This window comes from Nomascus leucogenys, chromosome 14, assembly GCF_006542625.1.
Source record: "Nomascus leucogenys isolate Asia chromosome 14, Asia_NLE_v1, whole genome shotgun sequence".
Lineage (NCBI taxonomy): Eukaryota > Metazoa > Chordata > Mammalia > Primates > Hylobatidae > Nomascus > Nomascus leucogenys.
In genome coordinates this window covers 49,265,646-49,278,486 of record NC_044394.1, presented here as the reverse complement: position 1 = coordinate 49,278,486, position 12,841 = coordinate 49,265,646, and positions in this window count along the sequence as shown.

Here is a 12,841-nt window from a genome sequence, read left to right as displayed (position 1 = left end):
GCAACTTAATGCCAGTGCCCATCGCTGCTTACAGGCTGGGGCAATTATAGGCTGGGTGGGAGGGGTCTGGAACAGGCGGCATGGCCTGCTGCCTGGGAAAATGTTGATAACATGTTCCCATGATTAGGCAGTTTGGTGCCTGTTCCAGTGCAGTCTGAGGTTCCTTACACTTTCTTCCAGCAGAATATAATAAGAGAGTCAGGCGGTTGGGCAGGCTGTTTCTCACAGCCCGAACCCCTGTGGAATGTTTCATTTTGACCAAGGTCTGCGAAAAGGCTGGGGGGCTTACAAAATGGTGCAGTTTGGACTAACAGTTTCCAAAGCAAAAAAATAATAAATAATAAATAATAAAAACACCTAAAAATATTTCCCTTGCTAGACTTATTCATGATTATATTCTCATCCTTTCTTTTTCTTGGCCATTAATGCCTCACCTGCTGAGAGAACTGTGACCTAATAAGAAATAGGTGTTTGGCCTCTGCAGTGTGATGCAGGGGAAGCAAGGGGAGGAAGCCTCAGCTTCCACACCGGTGACCTCTAAGAACGCTCTGCACACTGATGATTGAAATGCTGTGCGCTGTGATGCCTTCTGTTTTACAATACTAGGTAGGGGAAACATTCCCCAGGCAGACACAATGTCCATTCCCATAATACAATCAGGTAAGAGACGCACGCAAGCACTTCTCATGAAGCCTGCTGAAAAACACCAATTCGCCTACAGACTTTAATTCCATCAACCACTACATTCCTAACTGCGGCCTCCATTAGGACTTAATTAGCAGGTTTTGGTGTTACAATACTAGGTATTAAGAAGTGTTAGGCCGGGCGTGGTGGCTCATGCCTGTAATCCCAGCACTTTGGGAGGTTGAGGTGGGTCAGTAGTTTGAGATTAGCCTGGCCAACATGGGGAAACCCTGTCTCTACTAAAAATACAAAAATTAGCTGGGCGTGGTGGCACACACCTGTAATCCCAGCTACTGGGGAGGCTGAGGCAGGAGAATCTTTTGAACCTGGGAGGCAGTGAGCAGAGATCGTGCAAATGCACTCCAGCCTAGGCAAGAGGGCGAGACTCCACCTCAAAAAAAAAAAATGTTCCCCAGCCGGATGTAATATCCATTCCCATAAAACATTCAGGTAAAGGACACACAGCTTCTTTACCTAAAGTCTGTTTAAGCATTCCACCTTTCATGACCCTATCAACCCTCACCTTTTACTGTTCCCTCATTCTAACTGCAGCCTGCCTCAGGGTTTCATCAATGGGTTTTGGTACCACAGTGCTGGGGGCTCCCGTATCGAGTCCCAATAACCTTTTCTCCACACTGCCCTCACCGCCGACCATTTTACCTACTGAAGTACATAAGGCTTTGGGTCTCCACTGAGGAGGGGTAGAGCCAAGGGACTGTGACCCTTTTGTCAGTCTTCATCTTGATGAACCTGCTAACAACTGTCACAGTGATTGCTGGTCAGGTTTCTCATAATAAACTTTGCCTTTGGCTTTTTAAATTTCTCCAAACTGGAGTAAATAGAGCAGGATTGTTTGGAACCCTTTAATGTTGAGGGACCAGCAGGGGTTCCCTTGGGCCTGCTCAACCTTTGGTAGTGCTGTGTTAAATCCTTTGTTTTAATCCATCGATATCCATTTTATTCATCCCATTTCTTAATAACCATCTAAAGCTTTCTACTCTGCTGGGACAAGTCCCACGACTCCTCTTTCTTTTTCTTCTTTGTTTTGCTTCTGTCAATATTTGCTTTATAATATTTTCTTTCTTTCTTTCTTCTTCTTTTTTTTTTTTTTTTTTTTGAGACGGAGCTTTACTCTTGTTGCCCAGGCTGGAGTCCAATGGCGTGATCTCGGCTCGCTGCAACCTCCATCTCCCAGGTTCAAGTGATTCTCCTGCCTCAGCCTCCCAGGTAGCCGGGACTATAGGCACGAGCCACCATCACGCCCAGGTGTTTTTGTTTGTTTGTTTGTTTGTTTTGTATTTTTAGTAGAAACGGGGTTTCACCATGTTGGCCAGGCTGGTCTCGAACTCCTGACCTCAGGTGATCCGCCCACCTCGGCCTCCTAAAGTGCTGGGATTACGGGCGTGAGCCACCGCACCTGGCCAAGCATCTTATTTCTTAATTGCTGTTTAAAATTTTCTACCATGCTAAGACCTGCCCTCTGCCTTTCTCCATTCTCTTCTTAATTAACCTAATATGTGTGTTTTTTTTTTAACTTTTATTTTAGATTCAGTGGGTACTTGCGCAGACTTGTACAAAGGTGCATTGCATGATACTGAGGTTTGGAGTACAATTGAACCCATCATCTAGGTAGTGAGCATAGTACCCAATAGGTAGTTTTTCAACCCTTGCACTCCTCCCTACTTCCCCCCCTTATAATCTCCTGTCTCTTGTTCCCATCTTTATGTCCATGTGTACCCAATGTTTAGCTCTTACTTATAAGTGAGAACATGCAGTATTTGGTTTTCTCTCTCTGCATTAGTTCTCTTAGAATTATGGCCTCCAGCTGCATCCATGTTGCAGCAAAGGACATGATTTTGTTCTTTTTTTATAGCTGCATAGTATTCCATGGTGTATATGCACCATATTTTCTTTTTTTATATTATATTTTAAGTTATGTGTTACATGTGCAGAATGTGCAGTTTTGTTACATACGTATACACGTGCCATGGTGGTTTGCTGCACCCATCAACCCATCACCTACATTAGGTATTTCTCCTAATGTTATCCCTCCCCTAGCCCCCCACCCCGAACAGGCCCCAGTGTGTGATGTTCCCCTCCCTGTGTCCATGTGTTCTCATTGTTCTACTCCCACTTATGAGTGAAAACATGCGGTGTTTGGTTTTCTGATCTTGTGATAGTTTGCTGAGAATGATGGTTTTCAGCTTCATCCATGTTCCTACAAAGGACATGAACTCATCCCTTTTTATGGCTGCATAGTATTCCATGGTGTATATAGGCCACATTTTCTTTCTTTTTTTTTTTTTGAGACAGAGTCTCATTCTGTCACTCAGGCTGGAGTGCAGTGGCTCGATCTCGGCTCACTGCAAGCTCCGCCTCCCAGGTTCATGCCATTCTCTTGCCTCCGCCTCCCAACATAGCTGGGACTACAGGCACCTGCCAACACGCCCGGCTAATTTTTTGTATTTTGAGTAGAGATGGGTTTTCACCATGTTAGCTAGGATGGTCTTAATCTCCTGACCTCATGATCTGCCCACCTCGGCCTCCTAAAGTGCTGGGATTACAGGCATGAGCCACTGTGCCCAGCTATGTGCCACATTTTCTTAATCTAGTCTAGCATTGATGGACATTTGGGTTGGTTCCAAGTCTTTGCTGTTGTGAATAGTGCCGCAATAAACATACATGTGCATGTGTCTTTATCATAGAATGATTTATAATCCTTAGGGTATATATGCCTAGTAATGGGATTGCTGGGTCAAATGGTATTTCTAGCTCTAGATCCTTGAGGAATCACCACACTGTCTTCCACAATGGTTGAACTAATTTACAGTCCCACCAACAGAGTAAAAGCATTCCTATATTTCCACAACCTCTCCAGCACCTGTTGTTTCCTGACTTTTTAATGATCGCCATTCTAATTGGCATGAGATGGTATCTCATTGTGGTTTTGATTTGCATTTCTCTAATGACCAGTGATGATGAGCATTTTTTCATATGTCTGTTGGCTGCATAAATGTCTTCTTTTGAGAAGTGTCTGTTCATACCCTTTGCGCATTTTTTGATGGGGTTGTTTGCTTTTTTCTTGTAAATTTGTTTAAGTTCTTTGTAGATTCTGGATATTAGCCCTTTGTCAGATGGATAGATTGCAAAAATTTTCTCCCATTTTGTAGGTTGCTTGTCCACTGTCCACTCTGATGAGTTTCTTTTGCTGTTCAGAAGCTCTTTAGTTTAATTAGATCCCATTTGTCAATTTTGGCTTTTGTTGCCATTGCTTTTGGTGTTTTAGACATGAAGTCTTTGCCCATGCCTATATCCTGAATGGTATTGCCCAGATTTTCTTCTAGGATCATTATGGTCCTAGGTCTTACGTTTAAGTCTTTGATCCATCTTGAGTTGATTTTTGTATAAGGTGTAAGGAAGGGGTCCAGTTTCAGTTTTCTGCATATGGCTAGCCAGTTTTCCCAACACCATTTATTAAATGGGGAATCCTTTTCCTACTTCTTGTTTTTGTCAGGTTTGTCAGAGATCAGATGGTGGTAGATGTGTGGTGTTATTTCTGAGGACTCCGTTCTGTTCCACTGGTCTATATATTTGTTTTGGTACCAGTAACATGCTGTTTTGGTTACTGTAGACTTCTAGTAAAGTTTGAAGTCAGGTAGCATGATGCCTCCAGCTTTGTTCTTCTTTCCCAGGATTGTCTTGGCTGTGCAGGCTCTTTTTTGGTTCCATATGAAATGTAAAGAAGTTTTTTCTAATTCTGTGAAGAAAGTCATTGGTAGCTTGATGGGGATAGCATTGAATCTAAAATATTTTGGGCACTAAAGCCATTTTCACAATATTGATTCTTCCTATCCATGAGTATGGAATATTTTTCTATTTGTTTGTGTCCTCTCTTATTTCCTTGAGCAGTGGTTTGTAGTTCTCCTTGAAGAGGTCCTTCACATCCCTTGTAAGTTGGATTCCTAGGTATTTTATTCTCTTAGTAGCAATTGTGAATGGGAGTTCACTCATGATTTGGCTCTCTGTTTGTCTGTTATTGATGTATAGGAATGCTTGTGATTTTTGCACGTTGATTTTGTATCCCGAGACTTTGCTGAAATTGCTTATCAGCTTAAGGAGATTTTGGGCTGAGATGATGGGGTTTTCTAAATACACAATCATGTCATCTGCAAACAGAGATAATTTGACTTCCTCTCTTCCTATATGAATACCTTCATTTCTTTCTTTTGCCTGATTGCCCTGGCCAGAACTTCCAATACTATGTTGAATAGGAGTGGTGAGACAGGGCATCCTTGTCTTGTGCCGGTTTTCAAAGGGAATGCTTCCAGTTTTTGCCCATTCAGTATGATATTGTCTGTGGGTTTGTCAAAAATAGCTCTAATTATGTTGAGATACGTTCCATCAATACCTAGTTTATTGATAGTTTTTAGCATGAAAGGCTGTTGAATTTTGTCAAAGGCCTTTTCTGCATCTATTAAGATAATCATGTAGCTTTTGTCATTGGTTCTGTTTATGTGATGGATTATGTTTATTGATTTGCGTGTTTGAACCAGCCTTGCATCCCAGGTATGAAGCTGACTTGATTGTGGTGGATAAGCTTTTTGATGATGCACCACATTTTACTTATCCAATCCACCATTAACGGGCACCTAGATTGATTCCATGTCTTTGCTATTGTGAATAGTGCTGTGATGAACATATGGGTGCATGTGTCTTTTTGGCAGAATGATTTATTTTCCTTTGGGTGTATATCCAGTAATGGGATTGCTGGGTCGAATGGTAGTTCTATTTTTGGTTCTTTGTGAAATCTCCGAACTGCTTTCCCTAGTGACTGAGCTAATTTACATTCCCACCAACAGTGGATAAGCATTCTCTTTTCTCCATAGCCTTGGCAGCACTTATTTTTAAAAATTTTAAATAGCCATAGTGTGAGATGGTATCTCACTGTGGTTTTGATTTGCATTTCTCTGATGATTAGTGATGATGAGTATTTTTTCATATGTTTGTTAGTTGCTTGTAAATCTTCTTTTGAGAAGTGTCTGTTCATGTCCTTTGCCCACTTTTTAATGGGGTTATTTGTGTTTTACTTGTTGGTTTGCTTAAGTTCCTTATAGATTCTGGATATTAGACCTTTGCCAGATGCACAGTTTGTGAATACTTTCTCCCATTCTGTTGTCTGTTTACTCTGTTAATAGTTTCTTTTGCTGTGCAGAAACTCTTTAGTTTAATTAGGTCCCATTTGCCAAGTTTTGTTTTTGTTGTAATTGCTTTTGAGGACTTAACCATAAATTCTTTCCCAACGCCATCACCAAGAAGGATATTTCCTAGGTTTTCTTCTAGGATTTTTATAGTTTGAGGTCTTACATTTAAGTTTTTAATTCATCTTGAGTTCATTTTTGTATATGGTGAAATGTAGGGGTCCAGTTTCATTCTTCTGCATATGGCTAGCCATTTATCCCAGCACCAATTATTGAATAGGGAGTCCTTTTCCCATTGCTTACTTTTGTCGACCTGTCAAAGATCAGATGATTGCAGATATGTGGCTTTATTTCTGGGTTCTCTGTTCTGTTCCATTGGTCTATCTGTCTGTTTTTATACCAGTACCATGTTGTTTTGATTACTGTAGGCTTGTAATATAGTTTGAAATCAGCTAATGTGATGCCTCTAGCTTTGTTCTTTTGGCATAGGATGACTTTGGCTATTCAGCCTCCGTTTGGGTTACAATAGTTTTTTTTGTCTAATTATGTGAAAAATGATGTTGGTAGTTTGATAGGAATAGTGTTAAATCTGTAGACTGCTTTAACAATATTGATTCTTCCAATCCAATATTGTTTCTTTCCATTTGTTTGTATCTTCTGTGATTTCTTTCAGCAGTGTTTTGTATTTCTCCTTGTAGAGATCTTTCACCTCCTTTACAAAGTGTATTCCTAGATTTTAAAATATTTTTGTGGCTATTATAATTGGGATTGTATTCCTGATTTGACTCTCAGTTGGAATGTTATTGGTGTATAGAAATGCTACTGACTTTTGTACATTGATTTTGTATCTTGAAACTTTAATGAAGTTGTTTATCAGTTCTAGCTGTCTTCTAATTTAGGGTTTCCTAGATACAGAATCATATCATCCATGAAGAGAGATAGTTTGGCTTCTTCTTTTCCTACTTGAGTGCCTTTTATTTATTTATCTTACCTGATTGCTCTGGCTAGGACTTCTGGTACTATGTTGAATAGGAGTGGTGAGAATGGGCACACTTGTCTTGATCCAGTTCTCAAGGGGAATGCTTCCCACTTACGCCTGTTCAGTATGATGTTGGCTGTGAGTTCGTCATTGATGGCTCTTAGTATTTTGAGGTAGTTCTTTCAATGCCTCATTTGTTGAGGATTTGTATGTCTGGTAGAATTTGATTGTGAATCCATCTGGGCCAGGGAATTTTTTGGTTGTTACATTTTTTTCTTTTATTACTAATTCAATTTCAGAACTCATTATCGGTCTGTTCAGGGTTTAATTTTATTTCCGATTCAATCTTGGGAGGTTGTGTGTTTCCAGGAATTTATCTATTTCCTCTAGACGTTCTAATTGATGTGTATAGATTTGTTCATAATGGTCTCTGAGTATCTTTTGTATTTTTGTGGGATCAGTTGTAATGACACCTTTGTCATTTCTAATTGTGCTTATTTGGATCTTTTTTTCTTTGTTAATCTAGCTAGTGGTTCATCAATCATGTTTATCCTTTGAAGGAACCAAGGTTTCCTTTTGAAGTTCATCAGTCATGTTTATCCTTTCAAGGAACCAAGGTTTCCTTTCAAGGTTTCAAGCTTTCAAGCTTTTGTTGATCTTTTGTATGAATTTTTGGTCTCAATTTCATTCCATTCTGCTCTGGCTTTAGTGATTTCTTCTGCTAGCTTTGGGGTTTGTTTGTTCTTGTATCTCTAGTTCCTCTAGGTGTGATGTTAGATTATTAATTTGAGATCTTTCTAACTTCCTGATGTAGGCACTTAGCACTATGATTTTTCCTCTTAAACTGCTTTTGCTGCATCCTAGAGATTTTGGTATGTTGTATCTCTGTTTTCATTGATTTCAAAGAATTTGTTTTATTTCTGCCTTAATTTCATTATCTGCCCAAAAGTCATTCAGGAAGTTATTTAATTTCCATGTAACAGTGTGGTTTTGAGATCTTCTTGGTATTGATTTCATTTTTATTCCACTGTGGTCTGAGAGTATGCTTCATATGATTTTGATTCTTTTTTTTTTTTTTGAAGACTCTATAACCCAGGCTGGAGTGCAGAGGTGCAATTGGCTCACTGAAACCTCTACCTCCTGAGTTCAAGTGATTCTTGTGCCTCAGCCTCCCAAGTAGTGGGGGCTCCAGGCATGTGCCACCACACCTGGCTAATACTTGCGTTTTTAGTAGAGATGGGGTTTTGCCATGTTGACCAGACTGTTCTCAAACTCCTGGCCTCATATGATCCACCCACCTCAGCCTCCCAAAGTGCTGGGATTACAGGTGTGAGCCACTGCACCTGGCCAGATTTTGATTCTTTTTTAATTTTATGAGGCTTGCTTTATGGTTGATGTGGTTGGTCTTAAGAGTATGTTCTGTGTGCAAACAAGAAAAATGTATATTCTGTGATTTTGGGACAGAGTATTCTCTAGATTGATATTAGGTCCAATTGGTCAAGTGTAGTTTTAAGTTCAGAATTTCTTTGTTAGTTTTCTGCCTTGATGATTTGTTTAATGCTATCAGTGGGGGTGTTGAAGTACCCTACTATTATTGTCTGGCTCTCTAAGTCTTTTTGTAGGTCTAGAAGAACTTTTTAATGAATCTAGGTGCTCCAATGCTGAGTGCAAATATATTTAGAATAGTTAGGTCTTCTTGTGGAATTGAATCCTTTATCATTATGTAATTTCCTTCTTTGTCCTTTCTTACTGTTGTTGGTTTAAGGTCTTCTTTATCTGTTATACAGAATATATAAAGACTCCTGCTCTTTTTAGTTTTCCATTTGTATGATAGATCTTTTTCTATTCCTTTATTTTGAGGCTATGGGTGATGAGTCTCTTGAAGACAGTAGACAGTTGGGTTTTGTTTCTTTATCCAACTTGCCACTCTGTGCCTTTTAAGTGGGGCATTTTAGACCATTTACGAAAGGTTAATATTGATATGTGAGGTTTGATCTTGTCATGATGCTCTTAGCTGATTGCTTTGTAGCCTCAATTATGTAGTTGCTTTAGAGTATCTCTAGGCTATGTATGTTTCTGGGCTTAACTGTGTTTTTGTGCCAGCAGGTATCATTCCTTCATTTCCATGTTTAGAACCCCCTTAAGGACCTCGTGTAAGGCTGGTCTAGAAGTAACAAATTTCCTTAGCATTTGCTTATCTGGAAAAGATTTTATTTCTCCTTCATATATGAAGTTTAGTTTGGCAGAGTATTAAATTCTTTATTGGAATTTCTTTTCTTTAGGGATACCGAAAACAGGCCCCAAATATCTTCTGGCTTGTAACATTTCTGCTGAAAAGTCTGCCGATAACCCAATGGGGTTCCCTTTGTAAGAAATCTCACCCTTATCTCTAGCTGCCTTTAAGATTTTTCTTTCACATTGACCTTGAAAAGTCTAATGATTTTGTGTCTTGGGAATGGTCATCTTGTGTAGTATCTCACAGGAGTTCTCTAAATTTCTTGAATTTGCATGTTGACCTCTCTAGCAAGACTGGGGAAATTTTCATGGGCTGTATCCTCAAATACATTTTCTAAGTTGCTTACTGTCTCTCGGGAATGCCAATGAATTGTAGGTTTGGTCTTTTTTAATCCCTTATCTCTTGGAGGTCTGGTTCATTTTTTAAAAATTATTTTTTCTTTATTTTTATATGACTGGATTGAGTCAAAGGACCAGTCTTTGACCTCTAAAATTCTTTCCTCAGCTTGGTTTAGTCTGTTGTTAAGGCTTCCAACTGTATTTTGATATTCCTGCAGTGAATTTTTAATGAATGAAGAAGTAGTAAAATCTCAACATAGAAATAGAGATGGCAATCAAGTGGCAATTCCAGAACTAAAAAATACAATATCTGTAATGAAATAAAAAAAATTTTCATAACTATAGAAGGTTGCCCTATGCCTCTTCCCAGGCAATGTGGCCTTCCACTCAAAGGTAACCAATATTCCAACATGTATTACCATAGATTAGTTTTGCCTGTTATATAAATACAGTCATACAGTTTATACTGTTTTGGCCTGGCTTCTTTTATTTAACATAATGCCTGTGAGATGCATGCTGTTGCATGGATCAGTGGTTGGTTCATTTTATGATTGAGTAGTATTCCATTGTATGAACACACTACAATTTGTTTATCCCTTAGGTTGACAGATATTTTTTGGTTTTTAAAAATAAAGCCACTACAAACATTTTTGTTACAAATCTTTTTGTAGATACATGCTTTTATTTCTCTGGAGTAAATTCTCAGAAACAGAGTTGTTGGATCATAGGGTAGATGTCTGTTTAATTTCATAAGAAACTACCAGGCCGGGCACAGTGGCTCATGCCTGTATTCCCAGCACTTTGGAAGGCCAAGGTGGGGAGATCACCTGAGGTCAGGAGTTCAAGATCAGCCTGGCCAACATGGTGAAATCCCATCTCTATTAAAAATACAAATACAAAAATTAGCCAGACATGGTGGTGCGCGCCTGTAATCCCAGCTACTTGGGAGCTGAGGCAGGAGAATTGCTTGAACCTGGGAGGCGGAGGTTGCAGTGAGCCAGGATCATGCCGCTGCCCTCCAGCCTGGGTGACAGAACGAGGTCCATCTCAAAAAAATTTTTAAAAGGCCAGTGTGGTGGCTCATGCCTGTAATCTCAGCACTTTGGAAGGCTGAGGCGGGCAGATCACAAGGTCAGGAGTTCGAGACCAGCCTGGCCAACATGGTGAAACCCCATCTCTACTAATAATACAAAAATTAGCCGAGCATGGTAGCGCATGCCTGTAATCCCAGTGACTTGGGAGGCTGAGGCAGGAGAATCGCTTGAACCTGGGAGGTGGAGATTGCAGTGAGCCGAGATCATGCCATTGCACTCCAGCCTGGGCAACAAGAGCGAAACTCTGTCTCAAAAAGAAAAAAAAAAAAAAAAAAAACTAATTAAAAATAAATAAATAAATAAAAACTAAAAAAAAAAGAAACTACCAAAAAGTTTTCCTATATGGTCTTACCAGTTTACACTCATACTAACAAAGTATGAAGAGTTCCAGTTGCTTCATACTTCTCCAACAGTTGCTATTGTCAGTCTTTGTTTTAGTTATTAGTTTTATTGATTTAGTTATTAGTCTTAGTTTTAGTTATTGGCCATTTGGATATCTTCTTTTGCTTTGTGCCTTTAAAATCTTTTACCAATTTTTAGTGGTTTCTTTTTCTTTTTTCTTTTTTTTTTTTGAGATGGAGTTTCTGCTTTTGTTGCCCAGGCTGGAGTGCAATGGCGCAATCTCAGCTCACCGCAACCTCCACCTCCCAGGTTCAAGTGATTCTCCTGCCTCAGCCTCCTGAGTAGCTGGGATTACAGGCATGTGTGACCATGCTTGGCTATTTTTGTATTTTTAGTAGAGGTGGGGTTTCTCCATGTTGGTCAGGCTGGTCTCGAACTCCCAACCTCAGGTGATCCGCCCACCTCAGCCTCCCAATTGCTTTTTAGGATTACTTTATATATTCTGGATATGAATGCCTTATCTGATACATACTTTGTAACTATCTTTTCCCAGCCTGGAATTTGCTTTTTATCTTGGGTGTGCACTTGAAATGAATGTGCATTCTATGGTTGCTGGATGTAGTGCCCTGTGTAAGTAAAAATAGAATAGTCAACTAATCATATCATCTCCATCTTTTATTTTTACTAAATGTTTGTCTAACAGTTGTTGAGAGGAGGGTATTAAGGTTTCCAACTATAATTTTAAAAGTTTCTATTCTCCCTTTTAGTTCTGGCAAGCTTTGCTTTCTATATTTTGAAGTTATGATATTAAGGGAAGGGTTCTAGTTCTGGATAACATGGAGCAAACACATGCCTACTTTTCTCTTACACTAAATACAACTATAAAATCTGGACAAATGCATGGGCAGCTGTTTAAAAACTCCAACAGATAAATATTAGCAGGATTATCAGGGAAAAACATCAGAATTTGATATGAGAATACCACCAAACTGGCGATGAATTTACCTTTATTTTTCCCTCTAGTATTCCCCTGCATGAACTCTAAGCAGCTCAAACCCAGAAGTGAGAACTGAGTAGAGACAGAGAAACATTGAGGAAAACTTTCTAGTTCTGAATTGAGGGGCCAAATAGAAAAATGCCACAGATAAAAATCCCACATATTTTTGTTCTACTTTTTCTCCATTCTCTCATGCCCTGGTCCATAAAAAACCCTTTGGCTGGGGTGATGGTAGCAGCAAAAGCAGTCAGCAAAAGCCAAATCACTGGAGTAGGGGAATTCCCTTTTAATTTTGTGCAGCTGCAGCTCTAAGAGAATGGAACCAAACCCCATTATTCTTTTACTCACTCTGTTCTCCTGACACTGGGGCACCAGACATACCACAATTGCTGAATTGATTGGTTTCTGGCCAGAGAACCAAAATGCTTCCAGAGACCTCAAGCCAACAAATTCCAATAACATTTATTTATTTAATTATTGTATTTTTTAAAATTTATCTATTTATTTATTCATTTATTTATTTTGAGATAGAGTCTAGCTCTGTCGTTCAGGCTGCAGTGCAGTGATGCAATCTTGGCTCACTGCAACCTCTGCCTCCTGGGTTCCAGCAATTCTCCTGCCTCAGCCTCCCGAGTAGCTGGAATTACAGGCATGTGTGACCATGCTTGGCTATTTTTGTATTTTTAGTAGAGGTGGGGTTTCACCATGTTGTCCAGGCTGGTCTTGAACTCCTGACCTCAAGTGACCCACCCGCCTTGGCCTCCCAAAGTGCTGGGATTACAGGTATGAGCCACCACGCCTTTCATACTTTTAAAGGCACCTTTTTCCTGCTTCTCGAACAAGGGGTTGTTGTTTGTTTCCACAATTTGGAACCAACGGCCATTTTATGGTAGGTCCTTAATAGGTACAGTATATGGTTCCAGTAATGAAGTATTGGAAATAGTTGTGGCATCTCTCAGCATCACTCTCAGTG